At 36.9% G+C, this 27,932-nt stretch overlaps 1 protein-coding gene and 1 pseudogene across 5 annotated transcripts in view; both read right to left on the bottom strand.

The window, feature by feature from the left end:
• Positions 1-27,932, bottom strand: part of BRAF (B-Raf proto-oncogene, serine/threonine kinase) — a 172,337-nt gene that overhangs the window by 122,034 nt on the left and 22,371 nt on the right. The window lies entirely within an intron of this gene.
• On the bottom strand, positions 23,009-23,163 carry LOC119869638 (annotated as a pseudogene).

Here is a 27,932-nt window from a genome sequence, read left to right as displayed (position 1 = left end):
GGCCTTCAAGTTTCTGCTGAAAAATCCACCCATAGCCTTCTGGGTTTTCCTATGTATGTAACATTCTTCTCTTGCACTTTTAAAATTCTCTCACTACTTTTTGCCATTTTAATTACTATGCATCTTGGTATGGACCTCCTTGGGTTGACTTTGTTGGAGGAATCTCTGCCTCCTGATCTGGATATGTTTTCTTCCCCAGTTTAGAGAGCAGTTTTCAGCTATTATTTCTTCAAGTAAATTTTCTGCCCCTTTTCTCTTTCTTCTTCTTCTGGGATCCCTATAATGTGAATATTATTACAACTGATGGAGTCACTTAGTTCCCTAATATTCATTTTCATTTTGTGTTTTTTTTCCTCTCACCTGCACGGCCTCTACTTTCCATTATACAGTCTTCTAGATTGTTAATGTGCTCCTCTTTCCTCTAGCTTCTATTTATTCCATCCAGTGTATTTTTTATTTCACTGTGTTTTTCATCTCTGATTGTTTCTTTTTTTTTTTTTTTTTTTATCTCTTTAAGGGTCTCATGTCCTCTACTCTTTTCTCAAGTCTAATATCAGATATATTACTTATAACCATTTGGTTTAGCTCTTGTTCTGTGATTCTGTCCTGTTTATTTGGGAAATATTCCTGGGTCTCCTCACTTTGTCTAACTCTTTGTGTATCTGTTTCTGTGTGTTAGAAGTCAGCTTTGCCTCCTGCTCTTGGAAGTAATGGCCTTATGATGAAGAGGTCCTACAGTGCTGTTCAGTGCAATGTCCCCTGTCCACCAAAAACTGACACTTTAGGGGGTGTCTCCTATGTATGTTGCCCATGCCCTGCTCTTTTGTCCCGGTCACTTTTTTCCTTCAGTCCAGTCATCTGCAGAGGTTCTCTTTGCCTGCTGTGGGCAGTGTTTAATCCCCAGCTGAGGTAGTACACAGTTTTAACAAGTTGTACATTGGTCTGCTTGCAAAATGAGACCTGCTACAGCTGCCACCCCCACCCAGGATGAGGCGCTGGTCTGGGCAGATATGCAAAGTGGATAAGGATGCAATTTTAACAATGTGCACCTAGGGCTTCAGTAAGGCGTCCCACACTGCCTACCAAGACCAAGGCCCTACAAAACTTCTAGGTTAGGAGATGCAGAGTTTGCAAGGTTTGCACTGGTCTCCTGGGGGAAGGGACCCATAGTGCTAGGACTGAAGTGAGGGAGCTGAGGTAAGTGTGATTGGAAAGGCAAATCCACTGAACTATGGGGGATGGGGACCGTGTAAGCAGGTTAGAAAGTGAATGTTGGGAGCAGTGCTGATTCACACAGGTGGCAGTATGTTTATGCTGGGGAGGGAGATGGTGCCTGCCAGCTCCTTTGTTCCTAGAAAGAACCCTTAGCAATCACTGTGTCTCAGGAACACTCTACAAAATAAGTAAAGTACTCTACCTCCCAATATATCCCATGTGTTTTTCAAACTGTTGCTTCTACACTGTAACTCTTAAAGTCCTGCTATCTCTTTAAGGGTAGGGATTCAGCTTCCTATCACCCTCCAGGCTCTCTCGGAGTCAAGCTCACTGATTTTTAACATTCCAGGCTTTAATTCCTACTGGTTGCATGAACTTATACAGTTTGGCTCCTTTCTTTCAACACCCAATGTTAAAGGGATTTGTCTTTACCCATGTGATATTCTACTTTTCCCCATTCTCTTAGCTGTTGGCTCCCTGCCCCTATGGATGGCCACACTCCATTTAGCTTCCCACTGCCTCTCTCCCCTTCTACCCTCTTCATTGTAGCCTCTTCTCTACCTTTAATTGTGGAGTTTGTTCTACCATTTTCAACTCATTTTCTGGGTTATTTATGCTGGTGTGAGAGTTATTTTGTTGTATTAGTAGAATGAGCTTAGGGTTCTCTTACATGTTCTCAGCCTCTCCTGCATACCACAAACTATTTGGTTGTTTTTAGTTTTTATTTGAATTCCAGTTAGTTAAAGAACAATGTGATATTAGTCTCAGGTGTACAATATAGCAGTTTAACATACTTTTAAGATAATGTTCTTCAATCAAAAAATGAAGTTAATTATTCCTTCCTCTATGGGCACCTGGGTGGTTCAGTCAGTTGAGCATCCAACTCCTGGTGTCAGCTCAGGTCATAATCTCAGGGTTGTTAGATTGAGTTCCATGTCAGGCTGTGCTCAACAAAGAATCTGCCTGAGATTCTCTTTCTCCTTCTTTGCCCCTCCCCCATGTATAAAGTAAATAAATCTTTTTAAAAAGCAATAATTCTTTCCTGTATATATCTAAAGTAATCTATTGTGATAACCAAAAAACAGTATGCCCTGTGCCTGCTTCCGCAGCACATACACACACACAAACAAATATGCTCTTTTCTATGAGCTATTATATGGAGATGTACATCCTTATTTTATATTAACTTTTAAGAAGTTTAAAATAGAAACATTTCAAAAATGCTAGTACAAACTATATTTTAAAATATGCTAAAACTTTAAAGAAAAGTCATTTCTGCACTATTTTATTAATTTTAGCTTATTTCTGAGAGTTAATTCTTCATAGTATTTTCTTAATACTAAAAAGCCCTACCTGAAGAGTTTGCATAGTTACAAGGTTCCGGGGGGGGGGGGGTATTTTAAAGATTCATTTATTTATTTATTCATGAGAGACACAGAGGCAGAGACATAGACAGAGGGAGAAGCAGGTTCCCTGTGGTAAGCCTGATATGGGACTCATTATCAGGACCCTGAGCCAAAGACAGATGCCCAAACACTGAGCCACACAGGCCTCCCGGTTCCAGAAAAATCTTAGTATCGTTAAGTCCTTACAGACAGTTCTCTTTATATCCAAATCTCTGGTGAGTTCATCCTTCTGACTCAAGTAAGGTTTTAACCTATTTTCCAACTAGCCCACTCTAAGTTTTTGCTTTCCTGAACAAAAAGGAGGAGGAGGAGGAGGAGAAGGAGAAGGAGAAGAAGAAGAAGAAAACTGCAATGAACATTTCTACATCTCAGTGTGAACCTTAATGACTGTCATTTCCTAGTCATTTTAATTCTCTTAACAACATTCAAAATGTCCAGGAAACAATTCAAAATTATTCAACAAAAAAACAGGAAAATCTCCAACTCGCATGGAAAAGACAACTAAATGATACTAACTAGCCCCAAGATGACCCAGATGTTCAAGTTATCAAACAAAAATTTTATTATTTTTTTTAAGAATTTATGTATTTATTGAACAGAGAAAGAGAGCACAGGCCCAAGCACAAGCAGAGGACTGGCTGAAGGAGAGGGAGAAGTAGGCTCCCCAGCAAACAGGGAGCCTGACTCAGAGCTTGATCTCAGGGATCATGACGTGGGCTGAAGGCACCTGCTTAACTGATTAAGCCACCCAAGTGTCCCTCTGTTAGCAATTCTTATACAGCAGTTCTATTACCTAGTTGCTGAAAGCTATTTTCACTTTCACTGGATGTAGAATTCTAGGTTGTCAGGTTTTTTCTTTCAGATCTTGAATATATGCTACTGTCTTCTAGTCTTCATGATTGATGATGAGAAGTCTGCCCCTCCCCCCACTCTTTGCACTCTAAAATATTTTTAAAAATCTGAAGAAATAATGGTTGAAACCTTCTCAAATTGGACAAAATATGTAAAACTAAAGATTCCTCTCTCTGCTCATGCATGCACACACACTCTTTCTCTCTCAAATAAATATTTTTAAAAAGAATTGCTAAGATAGAAATAGTATAGATAGAAATTATATAGATAGAAATCTATACAGGGGTAACATTTCCAATAATCCACTTAAGAGGATAAAAAACTTATTCCAGGGATCCCTGGGTGGCGCAGCGGTTTGGCGCCTGCCTTTGGCCCAGGGCGCGATCCTGGAGACCCGGGATCGAATCCCACGTCGGGCTCCCGGTGCATGGAGCCTGCTTCTCCCTCTGCCTGTGTCTCTGCCTCTCTCTCTCTCTGTGTGACTATCATAAATAAATAAAAATTTAAAAAAAAAAAAAAAAAAAAAAACTTATTCCAAATAAACTGTATAGATTTCTATCTTCCTGCCTCCCTTTTTGTTATTGTTGACTTGGATGTTACATTTCTCTTCATCAAAGCACCATTAGGCAATGTTATATTTTCACTTTAATATGTATCTTATACTCTCGTGAGCAATCACTGAAGAAACTATACAGACACAAGATTACCATACTAAGGAATTTTAAAGTGGTATACTAAACAATGTATAAATAACCCCAAAGACAGAAAAGGGGAAAGAGAATAATGAAAAACAGAAAACTAACACAAAACAAATTACTGAACTAGTAAACCTAAATCCAAATATATCAATAATGACAATAAATGTAAATGGTCTATAGATACTAATGAAGAGATAGACTGTCTGAAAAGATTTTAAAAATCCAATTATATGGTGTCTACAAATAACTCACTTTAAATATAATGACATGGGTAGCATAAAAGGATAAGAAAATATCTATCAAAAAAAAAAAAAGAAAATATCTATCATGCAAACTAATAAAAAAAGCTTTGCTGACTATGTTAATATCAGATAAAGTAGACTTTAAGGGAAAAAAGAGAGAGAGACAAAGTGATATTACACTATGATAAAAGGGTCAATTTACTAAGACACAAGTATCCCAATGTGCACCTACTAACAGAGCTTAAAAAAACATGTAATGAAAATTCACAGAACATGAAAGGAAAACAGACAAATTACAATTATACTTGATGACTTCAACACTCTTCTTTAAGTAACAGAACTAGTAGAAGGACTAGTAAGGATATAGAAGAAACAGACATCTTCAACCCACTGGATCAAATTATATTTACACAACACTCTACTTAACAGTAGAATACAAATCCTTGTCAAATGAACACAGAACATTTACAAAAATAGGTCATATACTAAATCATAAAACAAACCTTGACAAATTTAAAAGAACACAAACTATGTTCTCTGACCATAACAGAATTATTATTATTTTTTAAGATTTATTTATTAATGAGAGACAGAGAGAGAAAGAGGAAGAGACACAGACAGAGGGAGAAGCAGGATCCATGCAGGGAGCCTGACATGGGACTCGATCCTGGGCCTCCAGGATCATACCCCGGGCTGAAGACAGAGCCAAACCGCTGGGCCATCAGGGCTGCCCTAACCATAACAGAATTAAACTAGAAATGAAGATTACTGGAAAATCTCCAAATACCTAGAAATTAAACAATATACCTGTAAGCAGGGAGGAAAATATACTTTAAAAATTAAACTGTCAAAAAAAAAAAAAAAAAACCAACATGGGGTGCCTAGGTGGCTCAGTTGGTTAAGCATCTGCCTTCAGCTCAGGTCATGATCCCAAGGTCCTAAGACTGAGCCCCACATCAGGCTCCCTGCTCAGTGGGGAGCCAGCTTCTCCCTCTCCCTCTGCCACTCCTCCTGCTGCTTCCCCTACTTGTGCATATGCACTCTGCCTCTCTCTCAAATAAATAAAATCTTAAAAAAAAAAAAAAAAGACAACAGGCTCAAAGTGGAATCACTTGTGCTAAACCCACATCACCAAACCAAGACTTAATACCAGTCTAGCTGCAGTTTGGGTTTTCCCCCAGGAATATAACCTTAACCAGTCAGCCTCGATTACCTAGTCAGTAATTTGCCTGATAGACCCCTGCTGTTCCCCTCCCACCCCATCCCTGCCGTTGCTGCCAAAGAAAGGTAACCTTGCCTGCAAAAAACCCAGCTCTTAGCTAGGATAACTTCCTTGTCCTATCTCCTTCTGCCAGTAAAAGTCTTCCCTTTTGCACAGCCATTTGTAGCTCCTTTCTATTAGATACAATACTGCCCAATTCATGAATTGTTGAATAAAGCTAATAAAATCTTTAAAATTTACCAGTTGAATTTTGTTTTTTTAACAAACCAAAGCTAGGTTTTTGAAAACATAAATAAAACTTATAAATCTCTAGTGAGAATGACAAAGAAAAAAGGGAAGACACAAATTGCCAACATTAGTAATCAAAGAATAAACTACAGCCCCTCAAAGACATTTAGAAGTTGATAATAAGATAATATTATGAAAAACTCAAAAGGTACATAAATTCAAAAATTGAGAGGAAATAAACCAATTCCTCAAAAATCACACACACACACACACACACACACTCACAAAATATCTCCCACAAGGTGAAAGAGACAATCTCAATGTTCCTAAAACCATCAAGGAAATAGAATATTTTTAAAACTGTCCTAAAAAGATATCTCTACATCCAAATTATTTCAGTGACAAATTCTACAACATGTTTAAAGATGTAAGAAATGAAAACCAACTCTACACAATGTCCTCCAAAAACAATAGGAGGGAATACTTTCCAACTCACTTTATGGAGCTAGCATTACCCTTATAAGACTATCATGAAAGAGGGGATCCCTGGGTGGTGCAGCGGTTTGGCGCCTGCCTTTGGCCCAGGGCGCGATCCTGGAGACCGGGGATCGAATCCCACATCCGGCTCCCTGTGCATGGAGCCTGCTTCTCCCTCTGCCTATGTCTCTGCCTCTCTCTGTGACTATCATAAATAAAAATAAAAATTAAAAAAAAAAAAAGACTATCATGAAAGACCAAACAAAAAGAAAACCGCACCCCAATATCCTTTTTTTTCTTTTTCCAATATCCTTTTTGAATATAGATGAAAGTCAAAGAAGAAATAACAAGGGACATTAGAAAATACTTTTAGAGAAATGAAAATGAAAACACAACATTAGAACTTATGGGATATAGCAAAAGCAGTGCTCAATAGGAAATTTTCACTGTGAATGCCCCCTCCACCTCACACCATATATACAAATTAACTCAAAATGTATAAATGACCTAAACAAAAGAGCTAAAACTATAAACTCTTAGAAGAAAACAAGGTAAATCTTAATGACTTTGGATTTGACAATGGATTCGTAGTTATGACACCAAAAGCACAAAAGAAAAAAACTGGATTTCAACAAAATCAAAAACATTTATGCAAAGAACGTTATCAAGAAAGTAAAACAACAACAACAACAACAACAACAACAAAAAGAAAGTAAAACAACTACAGAAGGGAAGAAAGTATATGCAAATCCTGTAACTGATAAAGGTCTGGTATCCAGAAGATATAAAGAACTGTTGCAATTCAACAACAAAGATCACCCAATTAAAAAAATGGGGAAAGAACTTTAACAGACATTTCTTCAAAGATATATAAAGAAAAAGCCAATAAGCACATAAAAAGATGCTCATAAACATTAGTCATTAGGAAAATAAAAATCACAATGAGTTACCTCCCACCTACTGGGAGGGCTATTATTTATTTATTATTTTTTTAGGAGGGCTATTATTAAACACACACACAGAAAATAACAAGTGTTGGGGAGAATATGAAGACACTCTCATGCATTGCTGGTGAGAATGTAAAATGATGCAGCTGCTGTACCAAGTTTGCTAGTTCTTTAAAAGAATAAACAACTACAAAGAATTATCATATGACCTGACAATTCCACTCCTAGGTATACGCACAAAAGAAATGAAAACAGGTACCCGAACACTTGTACACCAATATTCCGAGCAGCACTATTTACAATAGCCAAAAGTTACAAGTAACCCCCAAATGTCCATCAATGGATGAATGGATAAATAAATTGCGGTATACAAAGGCAATGTAAAAGACAACAGATACAGCGATCCCTGGGTGGCGCAGCGGTTTGGCGCCTGCCTTTGGCCCAGGGCGCGATCCTGGAGACCCGGGATCAAATCCCACGTCGGGCTCCCGGTTCATGGAGCCTGCTTCTCCCTCTGCCTGTGTCTCTGCCTCTCCCTCTCTCTCTCTGTGACTATCATAAATAATAAAATAAAAATTTTTTAAAATATATTTTTAAAAAAAAAGACAACAGATACAAAACAGGGATTTAAGTCTAGAGTTTGGGTGCAAAACTGCCTGAATGTATGTGCAAGATTTTTTACTGAAGTTAGAGAACTCCAGCCATGTGGCATCTGTAGACATTGGATGAAGTTAAGATGGCATCTGTTTTCCCTCATCCCTTTAAAAAGAAAAGGGATATTAAAACCTTAGGCTTTGGGCTATGGGGGTGGCTCAGTGGTTTAGTGCCTGCCTTTGTTGTGATCCCGGGATCCTGGGATCGAGTCCTGCATCAGGCTCCCCAGAGCGAGCCTGCTTCTCCCTCTGCCTAGGTCTCTATGTCTCTCACGAATAAATAAATAAAATCTTAAAAAACAAAACAAAACAAAACCTCAGGCCTTTATATTATTTTGATATACCTTTGACAAACTTTTAGTTTCTTTACAGGATTGTTACTGATTAGGGTTTCCAAGTTTTCTTGAGTTGATTTTGGCAACTTAGATTTTCATATAATTGTCTATTGCAACTAAATTTTCAAATCCCCCTTTTGACTAAAGGAGTTAACAAAATACCTGTATTCATATACTTCCTATCCTACATACACAAAACACAGAAAAGAATCAACAAATGAACAGATTGAAATGGCACATTAATGGACTGAAAAATGTCCAATTTTCTTTCTACCTTCACAGAAGAGGATAAATGTCAATTTCCCTAATAAATCAAAATATTTAAAGGAAAGCAGAATTTTTGCTTTTTCTATTATTATTTTTCATTTATTTGAGAGAACTCCTGTGCATATTCTCTCTTGGAAAGAAGTAAAATCTCTTTTAAAAAATTAAAAAATAGGGATGCCTGGGTGGCTAGTGGTTTAGCGCCTGCCTTTGGCCCAGGACGTGATTCTGGAGTCCCAGGATAGAGTCCCATACCGGGCTGCCTGCATGGAGCCTGCCTCTCCCTCTGGTTGTGTCTCTGCCTCTCTTCTCTCTGTGTCTCTCATGAACAAATAAATTTTTTTAAAAAAAATTAAAAAATAAAAAACAAAACCCAAAAGGTTCTCTATATCAAAAATATTCTGGGCACTGATTAAATGTTCTTTATTTTTTCCCAATATAAAGAATATAGCCAATACAACTTACATATCAATACAGCAAAAATTTATATAATTTTTAAAAATGACAGCAAAAGAACTCAACAGCTCAAATGGCCAGATTCACTTTTCTGCTTATCTTTGATTATTTCCAGCCTCAACTTATTTAATGGGCATTAAATACAGCTGGAGAGAAATAAAATGGAAGACAGTGTCAGCAGCATGACAACTCTGTGAACAAATTAAACTCTACTATCATACACTTTTTTTTTTAAGATTTTATTTATTTATTCATGAGAGACAGAGAGAGAGAGAGAGGCAGAGACACAGGCAGAGGGAGAAGCAGGCTCCATGCAAGGAGCCTGATGTGGGACTCGATCCTGGGTCTCCAGAATCACACCCTGGGCTGAAGGTGGCGCTAAACCACTGATCCACCAGGGCTGCCCTATCATACACTTTAAAATGACTTTTTATATTAGTCATTTTAAAGTCCACCAATAGTTGGCTAACATGAACAAATTCAGAAATAATACACAGAATCTATTGATAGTGGTTACAAATGAGAAACAAGGTCTGTCAGAATGGAAGTTAAAATTACCCTTCCTTGTACATGATTTTGTATTTTTTAAGACTTTGGGCAGTTTTCAATAAAAAAACTAGTTATAAATTTTTAAAATTATATTATGAAGTTAAAATAATGATAAATAAATAAATAAATAAATAAATAAATAAATAAATAAATAAATAAAGTGTGATGAGTCCATGTAGTCACTCTACTAAGTTTTGTGGTGGAGTTTTTGTTTTTTTGTTTTTTTTTTTTGCATAACAAGACCAAGTTTTAACCAGGTAAAGAATTTATCTCATTAAAGCTAACTTTATATGATTAAAGCTATATTCAGGGATGCCTGGGTGGCTCAGCAGTTGAGTGGCTGCCTTTGGCTCAGGGCATGGTCCTAGAGCCCAGGGATCGAGTCCCACATCGGGCTTCCTGCATGGAGCCTGCTTCTCCCTCTGCCTATGTCTCTGCCTCTCTCTCTCTCTCTCTGTCTCTCATGAATAAATAAAATTATTTTTAAAAGCTATATTCAAATATAAAGGTTAAAGATAAAATCTGCTTACTGAAGTTTTATTTAAGTAAGACTTTAAGAAAGTAATATTTCTAAAGAAATAGTCACATATCAGATAAATCTGATTCTTCTAGAATATTTTGTAAGTTATTCTTGGTGGATCCAGTTTATGTCATCCTGCTTTAAAATTTAAGGAAAATTTTCAATACTAATACACCCTTCCGTGTATTTTATGATCTTATGCATATTTTAGAAATAAACCAGGTAACTATGGATCGCCCAACAAAAAAACAGCCCCAAATGAAGATGTTTTGACATTTATAAGGATCCACCCATCACTCTACATCTAACATTCTAAACTTAAGTTTTCTATTTTGCAAGCAAAATACTGGTACTAAACCAATCCAGCCCGATTTCATCCACAGAATTCACACACACACACACGAGTCAAATATAGACATAAAAAAAAAAAAATCAGTTTGCTACTTTCCCTTCCTCCTTTCCCCAATATGATTACTCCCAAGTAATCAATGTTAACACTTTGAGTCACGTTCTTCCGTATTTTTCTCTCTGCCTTTCTTATGTTCTTTTTAAAAACAAAACCGGTATTATATTTGATATAATTTACTTGGCAACTATCATTGTTTTGGTAATTTTGTGTTCAAGTTTGCTCAACCATGTATTAAGACATTTATATTCTGGTTGTTGGCACATTTTGCTCAACAATGCAGCAGTACACAATAGTTATACACTTACACATTTACCGGGGCTTTTATTTTTGTGGGATTGATTCCCTGAAGGGCAATTGCTGAATCAAAAATGTGGACACAGACACACAGTTTTTAGAATTTCAGACTTTATTTATTCATTCATGAGAGACATACAAAGAGAGGCAGAGACAAAGGCAAAGGGAAAAAGCAGGCTTCTCAATCCCTGGACCCGGGATCATGTCCTGAGCTGAAGGCAGATGCTCAAATGCTGAGCCACCCAGGCATCCTTAAAATTTCTAATAAATATTAACATATACTTTTACAAAAAGGCTTTAGAAATTCTCAATCTTCTCTCTCTCTCTCTCTTTTTTTTTTTTTTTTTAAGTAGCCTCCAGGTCCAACATTTGGGGCTTGAACTCCACATCCTAAGATGAAGACCTGGGTGGAGATTAATAGTTGGAGGCATAACTAACTGAGCCAGCCATTGAGCATTCCTAGAAATTCTCAATCTTTAATCAGTACCTGTATCTCAGTCCTACCAGTAACTCAGTCTTATTCCCAAACAGGTGTTGATAGCATACTGATTTTCTTATATTTTAGCTAGCACGTTTTTTTTTTTTTTTTTTTTTTTTGCTATCACACCAATGGAAAAACAATAATCTTGCTGTCAATACTAACTTTCTAATGAGATTATCTACTCAGATATTATGAATCTGCAATGTCTCCTTTTATGAATTATAGGTTTATATCATTTGTCCATTTTTATTTTTTATGTTTTTACAAAATATTTTATTTATTTATTCACGAGAGACACAGAGACAGAGGCAGGAGAAGCAGGCTCCCTGCAGGGAGCCCCATGTGGAACTTGATCCCAAGACCCCCAGGATCATAACTTGAACCAAAGGCAGACGCTCAATCACTGAGTCACCCAGGTGCCCCATCTTTAGTCCATTTTCAATGTAGTGTCATTTTCTTATCAATTTGTGAGAGCTCTCTGTATATTAGAATTGTTAATCCTTTGTTAAGTGTCAGTTTCTCCATTGCATATCACATTTTTTCCTTTTATGTGCACTGTTTTCTTACAAAAATCCTTAATTTTTATATATTCAACTGTGTCAATCTTTTCCTTTACACTTTTTGGATTTCCTAACTTGCTTATTAGTTCTACTCCATCTCCCAAATTGAGAAAAGCACTAGAGCTTCCTAGTGGCAAAAAGAGCATGGACTTTGTGGTCATAATACTTTGGATTAAATCTTATTTCACCACTAACTAGTTGTGAATACACGGGCAAGTTTCTTTTTTTTTTTTTTTTTTAATTTTTATTTATTTATGATAGTTACAGAGAGAGAGAGAGGCAGAGACACAGGCAGAGGGAGAAGCAGGCTCCATGCACCGGGAGCCCGATGTGGGATTCGATCCCGGGTCTCCAGGATCGCACCCTGGGCCAAAGGCAGGCGCCAAACCGCTGCGCCACCCAGGGATCCCCACGGGCAAGTTTCTAATTTGTTTCCTCAACTACAGAATGGGAATGATGACAGAACCTACTTAAAAAGGTGAGTTAGGTGAGAGATTAATAGATGTCAAAACATTAGAACATATAGAATTACTCAAAATGGTTGGAATTACTATTTTAATTTGGATCTAGAATTAACAATTGTCCTCAAACTTTAACATGCACAGAATCACTAAAACAGCTTGGTAAAATATAGATCGGAGAGCCTCATGCTCAGAGTTTCTAATTAAGTCTGTAGTAGGGTCCGCATTTTTAAAATAGGGTTCCAGGCAATGCTGATGCTGCTGGTTGTGGCCACCTCACTTTCAGAACCACTTATTTAGAATTAAAAGAATGTTTCTTAATCTCTAAAAAGTTAATATTACAGCATATGGGCTTAGTTTCCTATAGATGTTGATTTCCAATTTTATATAATTACATCTCCTTTATGTACAGATAATGTACATGGGATATACATCTATTTTGGTTCATGTCTGAAAATACCTTGGCCTGGTATGGGATTCTTAAACACATATTTTCCTCCATGTTGCTATGCTAATGTTGACTTATCTTTCCTTTCTATTCTGTTTATAAGTTTCTGTCATCTGTATCCCTGATATTTAAAAATCTCATGAGGAAATGTATCTTTTGCTTGTTATTAGGTCTTTCTTCCACTCAGAGATATAGTTACCTATTAACTTTTTACTTTTCTATCTGCTTTCTTCCTTCTAGAAATCCCTTAATTCATGTATTAGATTTCTTGAGTATATTCTAACTCACATTTTTACTGATGAATTCCATATCTGTGTATTTTTCCTCTTTTCATTGTCAAATACTGGTTCATCACTATGTACCCACCACTATTCTAGGCTCTAGCCACATAGCAGTGAAAAAAATCCCTGCCCTCGCAGAGTATATACATTCCGCAGAGTAGATACATTCCGATAGGGAACAAATAGGAAAACAAATATACCACTTAATTTCCAACAGTAAGTGCTTTGAAGAAAATTCAATCTAGATAAGGGAGAGAGGGTAGGGGAGAGGCTCTTTTGGAAAAAGCAGTTTGTGGTCAAGAAAGGTCTCAGTGGTGACATTTTAACAGATAAGAGAATGACTTCAGGAAGCTTGGGAGAATACCCCTCAGGCAGAGAAAAAAATAGCAACTACTGAGAAAAGTCCTAGGTCAGAAGTACACTTGGAGATCACAAAAAAAAAAAACAAAACAAAACAAAAAAAAAAACAGGAAAGCCAATGTAGCTGGTGTTAAGAAAATGCACTTAGTGCAAAACAACAGTTCGCAAACTTTCTGGAATCGCTTTACACTCTTAAAAATTCTTGACGATCTCTCTAAAAGCTTTTGGTTATGTAGGTTATATCTATGGATATTTGCCATATTAGAAAATAACATGCAGAAACTATCAAAATTTAACAAATCCATTATGTAATATTTTTAAAGTACATTGTCCAAAACAAACAAAAAAATGTAGTGAGAAGAATGACACTGTTTTACATCTTTACAATTATTTTTAATGACTAGCTTAATAGAAGATAGTTGGACTCTCCTATTTCTGCATTAATCTGTAGCAATAACACACATCAATGAACAACTGGAAACTCCTTTTTACAGTGATTAAAATTCAACTGAAAAACAACATCTTGGTATATTTATAAAAATAGTTTTGGCCTTGTGGATCCTCTGAAAGAGCCTGGGGGGCCTTTAGCTATCCCCACATTTTGAGAATCACTGCTTTAGAAGATAAAGGACAGAGGCTGCAAGGACCAGATTTATACAGGCCTTGAAAACGATAGTTAAGTCTAAGTTCCATTTTAAATGTGCTTCTTTCTTTTTTTTTTTTTTTTTTTTAAGATTTTATTTGTTTGAGAGAGAGAGAGCACACGTGGGGGTGTGTACGGGGCAGAAGGAGAGGGAGAAGCTGACATGGCTCGATCCCAGGACCCTGGGATCATGATCTGAGCTGAAGGCAGATGTTTAACCAACTTGACCCAGCCACCCAGGCATCCCTTAGATGTGGTTTTCTAAGCAAAGAAGTAACATAAATTACATCTTAAATGATCACTCCCATTACTATGTAGAAAACAGAATGTAAGGAAGTTATTACAATAACCAGGGAGATGAAGTAGCTAAGACTGATGTGGTGGCAATGGAGTAGTGAGAAGTGGTACAGTTGAAGATGTATTTTAAAGGTAGTGCCAATGGAACTCATTCGAAGATTAGATTTTGGATATGAAGAAAAAAGATCTTATTTGATCTTGTACAACACAAAATCTGTTCTTAGCATTGATTTTTCAGTTTGTCTCTGAAATTTATACATTTGAGAATTAGTTCAAGAGAAAATTCTCCTGGCTCTATGTTTGAAATAGATCCTGTATCATCACCTCTTACCACTTGCCCTACTATCACCTTAGTTCAAGGGACCATCATCTCTCCTCTAGAATCTCCAATGATTTGTTCAATGAACTCACAGATGATTCGTGTAAAAAGGAAACTGGATAATGCATTTTAAGTATGGTTGACACATGCAAAAACATATGGAACTCCATTAACACTCCATGTTAATCTGACAAAAAAGGCGTTGGTCCTATATCATAATAAAGGCATGGGAAAATATATTTTTGTTTTATTTTTTTTATTTTTTTTAATTCAGCAATTTTTTAAAAAGATTTTATTTATTTACTTATGAGAGACAGAGAGAGAGAGAGAGAGAGGCAGGCAGAGACATAGGCAGAGGGAGAAGCAGACTCCATGCAGGGAGCCCGATGTGGGACTTGATCCTGGGACCCCCAGGATCATGCCCTGGGCGGAAGGCAGATGCTTAACTGCTGAGCCACCCAGGCATCCCTATTTTTTGTTTTAAATTAAAATATGATATTTATATTTAATTTCCTTAAAAATTTTTCCACATTAACCACCTTCAATTCACAACCAACTGCTGGGGTAGCCCTGGTGGCGCAGCAGTTTAGCGCCGCCTGCAGCCCAGGGCATGATCCTGGAGACCCTGGATCGAGTCCCATGTCAGGCTCTCTGCATGGAGCCTGCTTCTCCCTCTGCCTGTGTCTCTGCCTCTCTCTCTCTGTCGCTATGAATAAATAAATAAAATCTTTAAAAAAAAGAAAAAAAAAACAACTGCTGGTACTGATTGTATAATACAAGTGCATCTATTTAAATAGCAAATGCAAATAGCACCATATTTTTCATTTGTTCTTAATACAAACAACATCTCAAGTTCAAAGATCACAGTTGTGGAGGTAATACACATTAATAATCTATGAAAATCCAAATAAACCTTAAACTGATAAAAATATTCAAACAAGAAAGATATGAGATAATTATACATGTAATTCCCATAAAGCTTTCTAGTTGTAAAAAGAACAGAATGTCTACAGCCTTTTCTATTTCAAATAGAAGCAAGTTCTAGATCCAAACCTCTGTGTTTAGTCGACTCTGTTGATTTTTATCTCAAATAAAGAACAGCAGTATTACTTGTTCTTTAATTTTTTTCAGTATATTTGACACACTATGTTACATTAGTTGCAGGTATAAAACATAGCAATTTGACAAGTTTATACATTATGCTATGTTCACAAATATAACTACCATCTGTCACCATACTGTTTTTTTCTTTCTTTTAAGCACAATGGAACTACCTGCCTCAAAAAAGAACACATAAAAGGATAATTTTCCTATAGCTCTCTCCTATGAAAAGCAAAGCAGTCACTTGATCTTATTTTGTTGCCATCTCCTTGGCAAACTTTCTGCACTCTGATTTTAAGGAGTTAAGATTTTAACCACTAAATTTGGAATCCACCACAATATGCCCTCTGTCCTATCTTATTAGATCCTGTTTAGTCACACCTTATAACACCACATGTTATCCCCCCAGGGCAATTCTGTTTTTCCTCCAGGTTCCTTTATTTACTTCTCCTCCACGTGAGATATTTAAGACCTGACCTTTAAACTATAGTACATTTTTTTTCAAGGCTTCTAAAAATGTTTTTAGGTATTTCTAGCTATTTAACATTGTTTAAATATTCAGTAAATCTGAGGCACTGTTGGGAGTGCCAGACATATAAAACTCTATTCCTATCCTTACAATGTACTGGAGTTACTTTTATTTAAACTATACTAAGCCCACATTTTGTTTCAGTTCCCTTTTCTAAAGATGAATAATCACACAATGCATTATTTCGGTTTTCTCCCTTCCTGATAAACTATTACATATACTTAAATGATGATTATTTAATTATATACTGATTTATCCACAGATCTCTTTGCCCACTAACTAGAACTAAGCCAAATATGCTATGTATGTAAAATAAAAAGTTAACCATTTTATTACATGTCCTGTGCCAGTCAGGTTATATACAGTGGCTCATTTAATCATTACTGCATAGTAAAATAATATGTATTCCACTTTATAGATGAGTGGTAAGGTTCATCAAAGTTAAATAACTTGCCTAAATTCACACCAAGCGGGATTTGAGTCCAGATCCATCTTGCACAGTAATAAGAAATAAAGATAGTATCTTCAATAAAGGCTTCAAACAAATCACAAATCCAGTGACCATCCACAGTAGAGCCTGGCAATAAAATATGATTTAACCTATCCATTATGTGCAAATAACTATAGGCTTTGGAGATACCTAAAAATTAGAGCCTGGTTATGTCCATAACAGTTTATTTATTTATTTTTTTTTTAATTTTATTTATTTATGATAGTCACATAGAGAGAGAGAGAGAGAGAGGCAGAGACACAGGCAGAGGGAGAAGCAGGCTCCATGCACCAGGAGCCTGACGTGGGATTCGATCCCGGGTCTCCAGGATCGCGCCCTGGGCCAAAGGCAGGCGCCAAACCGCTGCGCCACCCAGGGATCCCATGTCCATAACAGTTTAAAAGGAGACAGAAGCTATCTTCTACTTCTCTAGAACACCCCAATTTAAGTCAGGTCCCTATCACAGAAATTCGTAAACTTCCTAGTTTGTTTTTCTCTCTTTAAGATTTTATTTTTCAGGGCAGCCCTGGTGGCCCAGCGGTTTGGCGCCACCTTTGGCCAGGGTGTGATCCTGGAGACCCAGGATCGAGTCCCACATCAGGCTCCCTGCATGGAGCCTGCTTCTCCCTCTGCCTGTGTCTCTGCCTCTCCTTCTCTGTGTGTCTCTCATGAATAGATAAATAAAATCTTTATAAATAAATAAAATCTTTATAAATAAATAAATAAATAAAATAAGTGTGCGTGTGTGTGTGTGTGTGTGTGTGTGTATATATATATATATATATATATATATATATATATATATTATTTTTCAGTAATCTCTACACCCAACAGGTGGTTCCATACTACAATTACAAGATCAAGCTGCATGCTCTACTGATTGGGCCAGCCAGAAGCCTCCTTAAACTTCCTGGTTTCAGGAAGTTTAAAGATTACTGAGGACCTCTCTCAGAGCTTTTATTCACATAGGTTATAGTTTTTAATGTTTATATATTAAAAATTATAACCAAGAAATTTTTATATTTATTTAAAAATTACACACAAACCCATTGAGTTAATGATCTATTTTTAATGAAAAAAATAACATTTTCCAAAACAAAATAATGAAGAGAAAATGGTATTTCTTACATTTTTTACAATAATTAATATGTCTTAATAGAAGACATTTGGATTCTCATACCTTCTGCATTCAATCTATTGCACTATTACACATTATATCACTGGATCCTTGTGTGAGAATGAGAGTGAAAAGGCAAACAATGTCTTAGTATTGTTATGAAACAGTTTTGACTCAAGGACCCTGCAAGGCATCCTTTACTATTCCTTCATAGCACTTTTTGAAATTTATAATTAATTTGTGGGCACAGATTTTGTTCAAGGTCTGTGTTATCTCTAGACTACAGGTTCCATAGTGACTATCTACTGTTGTACATGATTATGTCCACAATGTCTACACATTGTGCCCAACACACAGTTGTCACACAAGTGTCTACTGAATTAACATACAATAATAATATAAAGAAACCACTGTGGTTAAAAGAGGGTAAACGGACACAATATGTCTGGAGGCAAATTTGGACGGCTTCCTAGTTGACCTGGATCCTAAAGGATAATTAGAATTTCGTTAAATATGTAGGTGTAAGAGTATTCCAGCCGCAGTAAATACTCGTCAGTGGCATCTAGTACAAGTTATGTTCATAATAACTACTATAATAGTATGGTTTGGCTACAGCATTGGTAAGTAAGAGTTTAGGAGGAGACAGAGGTAATAAAAGTAAGCCGAAAAGTCTTCAGTGAAGTTTGGCTTTTGTATTACCGACAAAAAGTCAAATGGTCAACATCTGTGGTTTAAACTCCTTATATCACTATTTAGTAGATGGGCTTAAGATATGTTTATTCCAAATCTTATTCTGCTCATACTTCACAGGGCTATTGTAATGGTATTATGAGATCATAATTTTATGTGTTACTTTGTTTACTGTCATTACTCTAAACTATTATCCTTTCTCCCTGAACTACTACTTTACAAAGGCATCTATAAAAAAAAAAAAAAAAAAAGAAGAAGATTTATCTGAGAGAGAAAGAATGCAGGGGTGGGGGTGAAGGAGGGAGAAGCAGAGAGAGAGAGGGATAAGGAGACTCCATGCCACGCTTAGACTCAGATGCAGAGCTCAATTTTATGACCTCAGAATCATGAACTGAGCCAAAAATCAAGAATTAGAGCTTAACCGTCTGAGCCACCCAGGCACCTCTATTTACAAAGGTATCTTAACTAGCTTCCCCATTTGTTTTGTCCTACTTCCATTCTCTCCTTCATTCTCCATAGTTAAGAGTAAAATCCCTAAAACACAAATCTGATCACATCACTCCCCCTTTAATGACTCCCTAGCGAGCCATTAAACTTCTTACCACAGATTAGAAGATCCTAAATGACGCTGCCCTGCCTACCTCCTGCCTTATCAGGCACTATTCTCCCTAACCCTTACTCAATAAACTAAACCACATTGACCTTCCAGCAGGAAAGTCTTTACACAAGCTATTTTTTCTTCTTGGAAAACTCTGCCCAGCACTTTTCCAAATAAGCACAGCTTCTCCAGATAGAAGAGATCTTCAGATCTCACTTCCTCAGAGAGGCCTTTCCTGATTACTCTTCCCCAGTCTATACTAGATACACATTAAACTCCAAAGTATTGGTATTTTTTCCTCTGGGCACATAATCGCAACTCAGAATTTGTATATTTGTGTGTGTGTGTGTGTGTGTGTGTGTGTGTGTTTAAAAAATAATTTATTTAATGGACATCTCCTGATTATAAAGACCACATCTAAGCTAGCACATATAGTAATTAAAAAAAAAAAAACCTGCAGTTTTTATTGTTATAAATGGCTTTTGATCTGATTAGACATATATTTTAGATGTTTACTCTGGCAACAATGTTTAGGTTAACTAACAAGCCAGAGAAGCACTGGAGGCCAAGAGTACCATTAAAAGCATGCCACAATTATAGGCAAGAAGTAATGAGAGTCTGAATTACTGTTGATAGATTTAATATCCTCACAATAATCCTGTAAGTAGCAAGAAGCAAGCTAAGGTTGTTCTGAGAAAGTAAATGGTCATTCCATCAGGCAAAGTTTTAAAACTTTTTGTATAATTATATAGCCATGACTTTAGATGACCAGAAAAGTAGGATGCTGAAACTGTAATCCCAGCTTCACAAACTAAATCATCACAATTTTAATACTGAAGTGGGTGCAAAAGAAACTCTTTTATTCAGTGTAATAAAGTCTGGTGGTCGGTTAACTGAAAAGGTTCGTTAGTTAAATCAGAGAATCATAACCAATGGTAAAATCTTAAACATTTTATTTTACTTAAAATTGTATAATGAACACTCATTTTCCAATCCTTGATATAGAGCAGAGGATCTTCTTTTAAATATAACCCACACTGGGACACCTGGGTGGCTCAGCGGTTTGAGAGTCTTCCTTTGGCTTGGGTCGTGATCCCAGGGTCTGGGGATTGAGTCCTGCATGGGGCTCCCCTGAGAAGAGCCTGCTTCTCCCTCTGTCTATGCCTATGTCTCTGCCTTTCTCTGTGTCTCTCATGAAGAAATAAATAAAATATTTTAAATAAATAAATAAATAAATAAATAAATAAATAAATAAATAAATAAATCCCACACCTAATCTGATGGCAAATATTTTTTTTAAATGGGAACTATCTATTAATCTGATGAGTTGGTTAAGTGTAAGTCAGTTAAGAGAACTTAAACTAGTTCCCCCTTTTGAGTACTACAGTTGAAATGATGTAAACTGAATAGTAGTTTACAATGTGATGGCCACATGCATGACTTAGACCTATGAGGGCATGCAAGAGACTCTATTAGGGTTGTAGGCAGACAACATTATTTAGTAATAAATTTATCAAGAAAATTAATAAAAATTCAGACTTTTCATATTTAATATTTACAGAGCCACCCTCAGTTAGGGGTAACAGATATATCACATACAGTTAAGAGGTATGTGGAAGAACTGGCACTCCACACTGCAGAGTGCTTGACAGTGGAATTCTCGCTCTTCTTTGCACATCTGTAATATTGTGACACACTACAGCTTACGGTTATTATCTAGTTGTTAACCAAAGTAAACCTTACGAATTAGACAGGAGGCTTGAAAGGAATTCCTACCAAAAAATCTCAAACCTCCTATTGAAGTTAACACTAGTGCTGGCTAGAGGAAAAGGCAAAGCTGGCACGTTGTGTGCTCCTACTACAAGCTATTTGGCAGCCACAATACAAGATTAAAACAATGATCTAATCCAGTGGTTTTCAACAAGCAGTGACTCGACTCTTAGCAGTGTCTGAAGATATTTTGATTGTTAAAATTGAGGGGAGGGTACTACTGGCACCTACTAGTAGGCAGAGACCAGGGATGCTGCTTAACATGATACAATCAAAGAACAGCCCCCCAAGCCAAGAATTATCCAGATCAAAACGTCAACAGTGCCCAGTTTGAGAAATCCTGACCTTATCATATCTGACAAGAAACTAGCCAACTGGGACACCTGGGTGGCTCAGTGGTTGAGTGTCTGTCTTTGGGTCAGGGTGTGATCCTGGAGTCCCGGGATGGAGTCCCACTCAGGCTCTCTGCGGGGAGCCTGCCTCTCCCTCTGCCTATGTCTCTGCGTCTCTCATGAATAAGTAAAATCTTAAGAGAAAAAGAAAATGGCCAATTTTTAAAAATTACCCAGGTTATTCAAACTATGGATTGTATCCACTATTGTAAATAATGAACCTTGCTGTAAGGGTGTAATGTCCTGAGATATTAGCTAGAGACAAAATCATCAAAATTCCTTCCATGTGTAGCTTAGCTTTTAAAAATTTATTTTTGTACAGTAAAACACATGTGATTTAAGAGTATGATGGACATGCAGTGGGGATAATAAACTCAAATTTTACTGACATTACAAAATTTTTTAAAATCTGAAGATTCAAACAATGAAAGCTAATAAAAGAGCTTATCAATACATTGACATATGTAGAGTTTATCAAAATTCTAATTTAAATTCCTAGCTAAAAGGAAAGAATCTGGTAAAGAAATGTTTTATTCTCAAGCACAATCCAGTTATTAAACAGATTCAAGATAATCTAGATTGAAAAGCATCAGTTGGAAACCAGGCAAGGGACCAAAAGTATAAAGAGAACAACACGAGCTGTCAATTGTGGTTAACTCACAAGAAAATTAACTGTACATGATACAGTAGTAAGTAGGGAGGATCCAAAAACACGATGGTTACAAGCATGTCCTCTGTAAACACAGTGCCTTGGTCTAAATCCCAGATCTTCCACTTAAGCAATTTGCATTACTTTTCTAAACCTCTTCTTCACCTATAAAATGAGAATTACAATATTTAATTCTTATGGCTCTTATGAAAATGTATGGTATATAGCATAATAGTTTATTTAGAGCACCAACCTTAAAATCAGAATTTCAGCTGACACATTACCTCTATAATTTTGGACAGAGTACTTAACTCCCAAGCACCAGTTTCTTCATCTATCAAACATATTTAAATTAAAATATGATAAATTTTATTATATAATTATGTACAGAAGAGTTTACAAACCTTACCTATAGTTTTTTTTTTTTTTTAAGATTTTATTTATTTATTCATGAAAGACAGAGAGAGAGGCAAAGACACAGGCAGAGGGAGAAGCAGGCTCCATGCAGGGAGCCTGATGTGGGACTTGATCCCAGGTCTCCAGGATCGTACCCTGGGCCAAAGACAGACACTAAACCGCTGAGCCACCCGGGTATTCCCCCTTATCTATAGTTTAAAGAATAACTGTAAAGTTAAGAAACAGCACTGCTGGGCAGCTGGAGTGGCTCCGCAGTTTGGTACCCGCCTTTGGCTCAGAGTGTCATCATGGAGACCCAGGATTGAGTTCCACATTGGGCTCCCTGCACAGAGCCTGCTTCTTCCTCTGCCTGTGTCTCTGCCTCTCTGTCTCTCTCATGAATAAATAAATAAAACCTTAAAAAAAAAAAAAAAAAGAAAAAAGAAACAGCACTGCCAGTACCTTAAAATCTTCCCACATATCCCTCCTCAATTGCATCCACTGTTTGCCCTTCCTGGGGTATTACTCTTTACTTTTGTGATAATTATTCTCTTGATTTTCCTTGTAATTCTGTATCTCTACTTTCATTCTTGAACAATACAGTTAATTCCATGTCTTGGAACTTTTTATAAATAGAACCATGTTGCATTTAATTTTTTGTGACTTCTAATTTTTTGACTAATATTATGTTTGTGGGATCATACATATTAGTGCCAGAGCTGTTTTTTTCCCCTGGTCTACTTGAACTAAGTTTTTATTAAACTAATAAGAACAGATATTATACTTGATCTTAGCCAAAAGACCAAGAAGCTATGAACCAAGTTTTTATTCTGTAAGTGAATACACCATAATTTACCTATATAATCTGCTGCTATGGATATTTGAATTTTTTCTTTGTATTTTGGAGTTAAAATGAATAATGCTACTATGAATAGTCATATTCATACACCTCCTCATCCACATATTCATATATTTCTCAAGGGCAATGGTTGGTTCTCAAATTATGATTCCTAGACCAGCAGCACCAGCATCACCTGGGAACTTGTTAGATATATGAACTGTCAGGCTCCACCCCATTCTTACTGAATCAGAAATTCTGGAGGTGGGGCCCAGCAGTATGTTTTAACAATCCCTCCAGGGGATTTTGATGCACACTCAAGTTTGACAGCCACTGGTCTAGGTTAAATGCTCAGGAGTGGTATTGCTGGTTGTAAAATACCCTATTATTTTCCAAAGTGATTCTTCTAATTCATACTCCCACCAGTAGTAGAAGACCTCCCACTGCTCCATATCCTCACCAATGCTTGATACTATTTAAATGTTTAATTTCTGCCAATTTAGTCTGTATAAAATGGTTTCTCATGGTTTTAATTTCCATTTCCCTAATTGTTAATGAGATTTAATGATCTTTTACTTACTGGTCATCTAAAAATTTTTTTGACTCAAATGCCTGCTCAGGTTTTTTGCCCTTTTTTCTATTTGGTGTTGTCTTTGTCTTAGTGCTTTGTACTTCTTTAGGTATATACTTCATACCAGTTGCCCATTTGCTATATGTTGTAATAGGTAACAAGATTAAGTTATTTGTGCTGGAAAGTCTCTCACTCTCTTTTGGATTTTTTACTCTGGAAAAAAAACAGCTGCCACTCTGTGAGGTGACCCTATTTAGAGGCTCATGTGAGTGAATTTGGAAGTGGATCTTTTGAAGCCCTGCCACAACCACATGAGGGAGCAGAGAGATTCTCCCTCAGTCCAGCCTTGAGACAACTACTGACCTGACACCTTCACTTAAACCTCTTGAGAGACCATGAGCCAGAACCACCCAGCTAAGCTGCTCTCAGATTCCTGACCCACAGAAACTGTAATATAAATGTTTACTGTTTTCAGCTGCTAAGTTTTGGGATCACTTATTACACAGCCATAGGTAATTAATACATGTATATTACAAGTACCTTCTATTCTGTACCTTAGTCTTTTCAACCTCTTAAGGGGATCTTAATAAACAGAAGTTTCTATTTCATTTTTTTTAAGATTTTATTTATTTATTCATGAGAGAGACAGAGAGCAGCAACATGGACAGAGAAGCAGGCTCCCTGTGGGGAGCCTGATATGGGACTGGATTCCTAGATTGGGATCATGCCCTGAGCTAAAGGCAGATGCTCAACTGCTGAGCCACCTAGGCATCCCAGAAGTTTCTATCTCAATGTAGTCAAATTAATAAATTTTTATGCTTTTCAGGGTTTTAAAAAAGGTTTGTTTATTTGAGAGAGAGCACACACACACATGGATAGAGGAGGAGCAGGGGGAGAGAAAGAAACCAAGAGTTGTATGTTCAACCAACTGAGCACCCAAGCTCCCCTGGTGTTTTCAATCTTAAGAAAGCCTTCCATGCTTTGAGCTCATAAAAGTACGCTCCTTTATTTAAAAATAATAATAATAAATAATAAAAGAAAAAGCTTTCTGGGGGCACGTGGGTGGCTCAGTTAAATGTCCAACTCTTGGTTTCAGCTCAGGTTATGATATTTTGGGGTCTTGGAATCAAGCCCCCCATTGGGCTCCTTACTCAATGGGGAGTCTGCTTGTCTCCCTCTGTCTCTGCTACTCCCTCCCTCTCTCTCTAATAAATATATAAATTTTTTAAAAATTAAAATACAAATTAAAAAAACGCTTTCTGAGTTTGTCTTTTTGTATTTAACCTTCATTCTACGAGGAATTGATTTCTGTGCACAGTAAGAGAGGGTTCAGTTTCATTTAAGTGTTCCAAACAAGTATATCCTTTCGCAACTAATTCACCAGCTCATATTCACCCACGTACCTCCACATAAGCATATAAAATTCATTAGCAATCCCTACCTATTTCAGTTCACCTGTCATTTTGTTATTCATCTTCCCTTTTCCTTTTGTAGGCTCCTCAGACACTTGACACCTAGGCTAGGCTTCAAAACCCAGGCCTATGGAACCCTCAAAGTCACCTTCCCTTATTCACTCTCAGGTCATATCATTGCTCCAGACATCATTCAAAAGCAGATCCTCCCTCCCTTTCTAACAAGTCTGTAATCCAATTGACATTCTTAAGGATCTATTTAAAGTAAAACCTCCTACTTCTAAGCTCCTATTGTTAAAAGAAATTAAAACGAATAAAAGAAAATGTAAAGAAAAAACATACACAACTGGGATTTTTTTTTTTTTTTTTTTTTTTTGAGTAGGCTCCATGCCCAGCATGGAGCCCAATGAGGGGCTTGAACTCACAACCTTGCAATCAAGAGTCAGACATTTAACCAACTGAGCCATTGAGGCACCCCATATCCAGGAAAGATTTTAAATATAAAAAGCAGATAATAAAATTACCTTTCTAAGTTTGTTGGTAATCCTGGAACTCACCTTATATTCTACGAAGTGGTTTATTTAAAATCTTAGATATCACTAGAAATGGATTTGAATGTGATCTTTGGTTAAGTCATGTCTTGTGTTCACTATGGTAATAAGGGGCCCAGTAGTGCCTCACATGTAGCAAGCATTCAAATTTCTTGACCAAAAAAACGGATTAAGGAAGTCTTATCTTATTGTTCTTTAATAATAACTTGTCAATTCTTGCCTCTTTTCACTTCCACAGAAACTGTTAATCAAGTTGTCAAGTTCCACAGAAGAACTTACAGGCATTTGGATTTCAATTCAGCTACTAATCAATTTGCTAAAAACTGACATTTTTACCATATTTAGTCTTCCTAATTCATTCTTAGTACACAATATGTACCCTCCATTTATTTAGGTCTTCCTTTATGTCTCTGAATAAAGTATAATTACCCTTTCTTATAAAGGCTTGCACATCTTAAATATTTAAAATTCACTTTAAGTACCTCTCTTCCTAGGAAATCTTTGTTCTCCATGCCTTAAACCCATTTTGAATTATGTGCTCCTTTTCTGTGATTTCTCTGTACCTGGGGCACACTTAATTCTTGACTTATTTGCTCCTACCACTAGATGTAACCTCTTTGAGGACAGAGATGATACATTTCTGTGTCACAGCACCTAGCACACAACCAGCACAAAGGAGCTCAGTATTTATTTTTAAACTTTAAGCAAATGAATAAATGTCATCAATGAATGTAAAGTACAAACTGTCTTACAAAGAAAAGGACTACCATTTATTGAGTACCTTCTATGTGTTGGGCACAATACTACACTGAATGCTTACATGCATTATCATCTAATTCTAAAAGTAAATCGCCTTTTCGACATATATTTTGTAAAAGCCTAATAATACTGTGACATGATGTAAATGGGCATCAGGAATCCTGTAGTGATAGACCTTACTGACCTTGAGGTCAGAATCTCATAAGCCTCAATAAGAATAGCAGTAGAATAGCAGTGGTCTTCATTCATTTGGGCTGTTATAAAAATAATACCATGAATTGAGTGGCTTACAAACAAATGTCACAGTTCTGGAGACTGGGAAGTCCAAGATCAAGGTGCCGGCAGATCTGGTGTCTGGTGAGGACCCATTTTGTGGTTCATAGATGGTGCTTTCTAGATGTAATCTTATAGGTAGGAAAGGATGAGCTAGCACTTTGAGGTCTCTTATAGAAACAGGAATCCCAATCATGAGGGCTCTGGTGACTGCACAGGAAAAGTAAAAAGGAGAAATGAAAGATGCTCTGGGGTTTCAAGTATAAATTATGATAAGAGGAGAAGATTATAAGATGGCAAGAAGTAATTTAGATGGAAAAATAACATTCAGTTCAGGACTAGCTGTCTTTGTGATGTCAGTAAGACATTAAGGTAAAATACTCAAGAGACCCTTGGAAATACGGAACAGACTAGCTCAGAGGTTAGCTTGACTATTAAGGGTGCATAGGGGCCTCTGAAAGAACAGATTCAGTTGTGCAGTAAAAAAAATGGAAGACTGACTTTCAAGAAGTAAGGTCTGAATGCCTAAGGTGGGCAGTCAATGACTAGAAAGGAAAAACAAAAACTCAAGGGGGTACCAGAGTTGAAGAAGGTATTTTTGGTTTTAGATAGGATGACCTGGATACATTTGAAGGTATACATCAAGTAACCAGTGTTAAAGAAATGTCTAAGGGGGTATGTGTGTGCATGCCAAATACTGAGAAGGTGGGGATATGAGATAAAAGGAAGAGACAGATTGTCCTGTGCTGTTCCAAAGGACTAAACTAGGATGATGTTGGAACCTAGAGACAAAAGTTCAAGAATGTATATCTGAACTTCACATTATGAGTATCGTCATTAATAATATATTTCAGGGTGTCTGGGTGGCTCAGTTGACTTAGCATCTGCCTTTGGCTCAGGTTATGATCCCAGGGTCCTGAGACGGAGCCCCGCATCAGGCTCCCTGCTCAATGGGCAGTCTGCTTCTCCCTCTGCCCCTCCCCCATGCTTGTGCTCTCTCACGCACATGCTTGCTTGCTCTTAAATAAAATCTTTAAAAATGATAATAATAATAATAAAGACATCTGGGGCATTTGGGTGGTTCAGATGATCATAAGCATCTGCCTTCAGTTTAGGTCACAATCCCAGTGTCCTGGGATTGAGCCTTGCGGCAGGCTTCCTGCTCAGCGGGGAGTCTGC

This window comes from Canis lupus, chromosome 16 (assembly GCF_011100685.1).
Source record: "Canis lupus familiaris isolate Mischka breed German Shepherd chromosome 16, alternate assembly UU_Cfam_GSD_1.0, whole genome shotgun sequence".
Lineage (NCBI taxonomy): Eukaryota > Metazoa > Chordata > Mammalia > Carnivora > Canidae > Canis > Canis lupus.
This window is presented reverse-complemented; position numbering and strand designations above follow the sequence as displayed.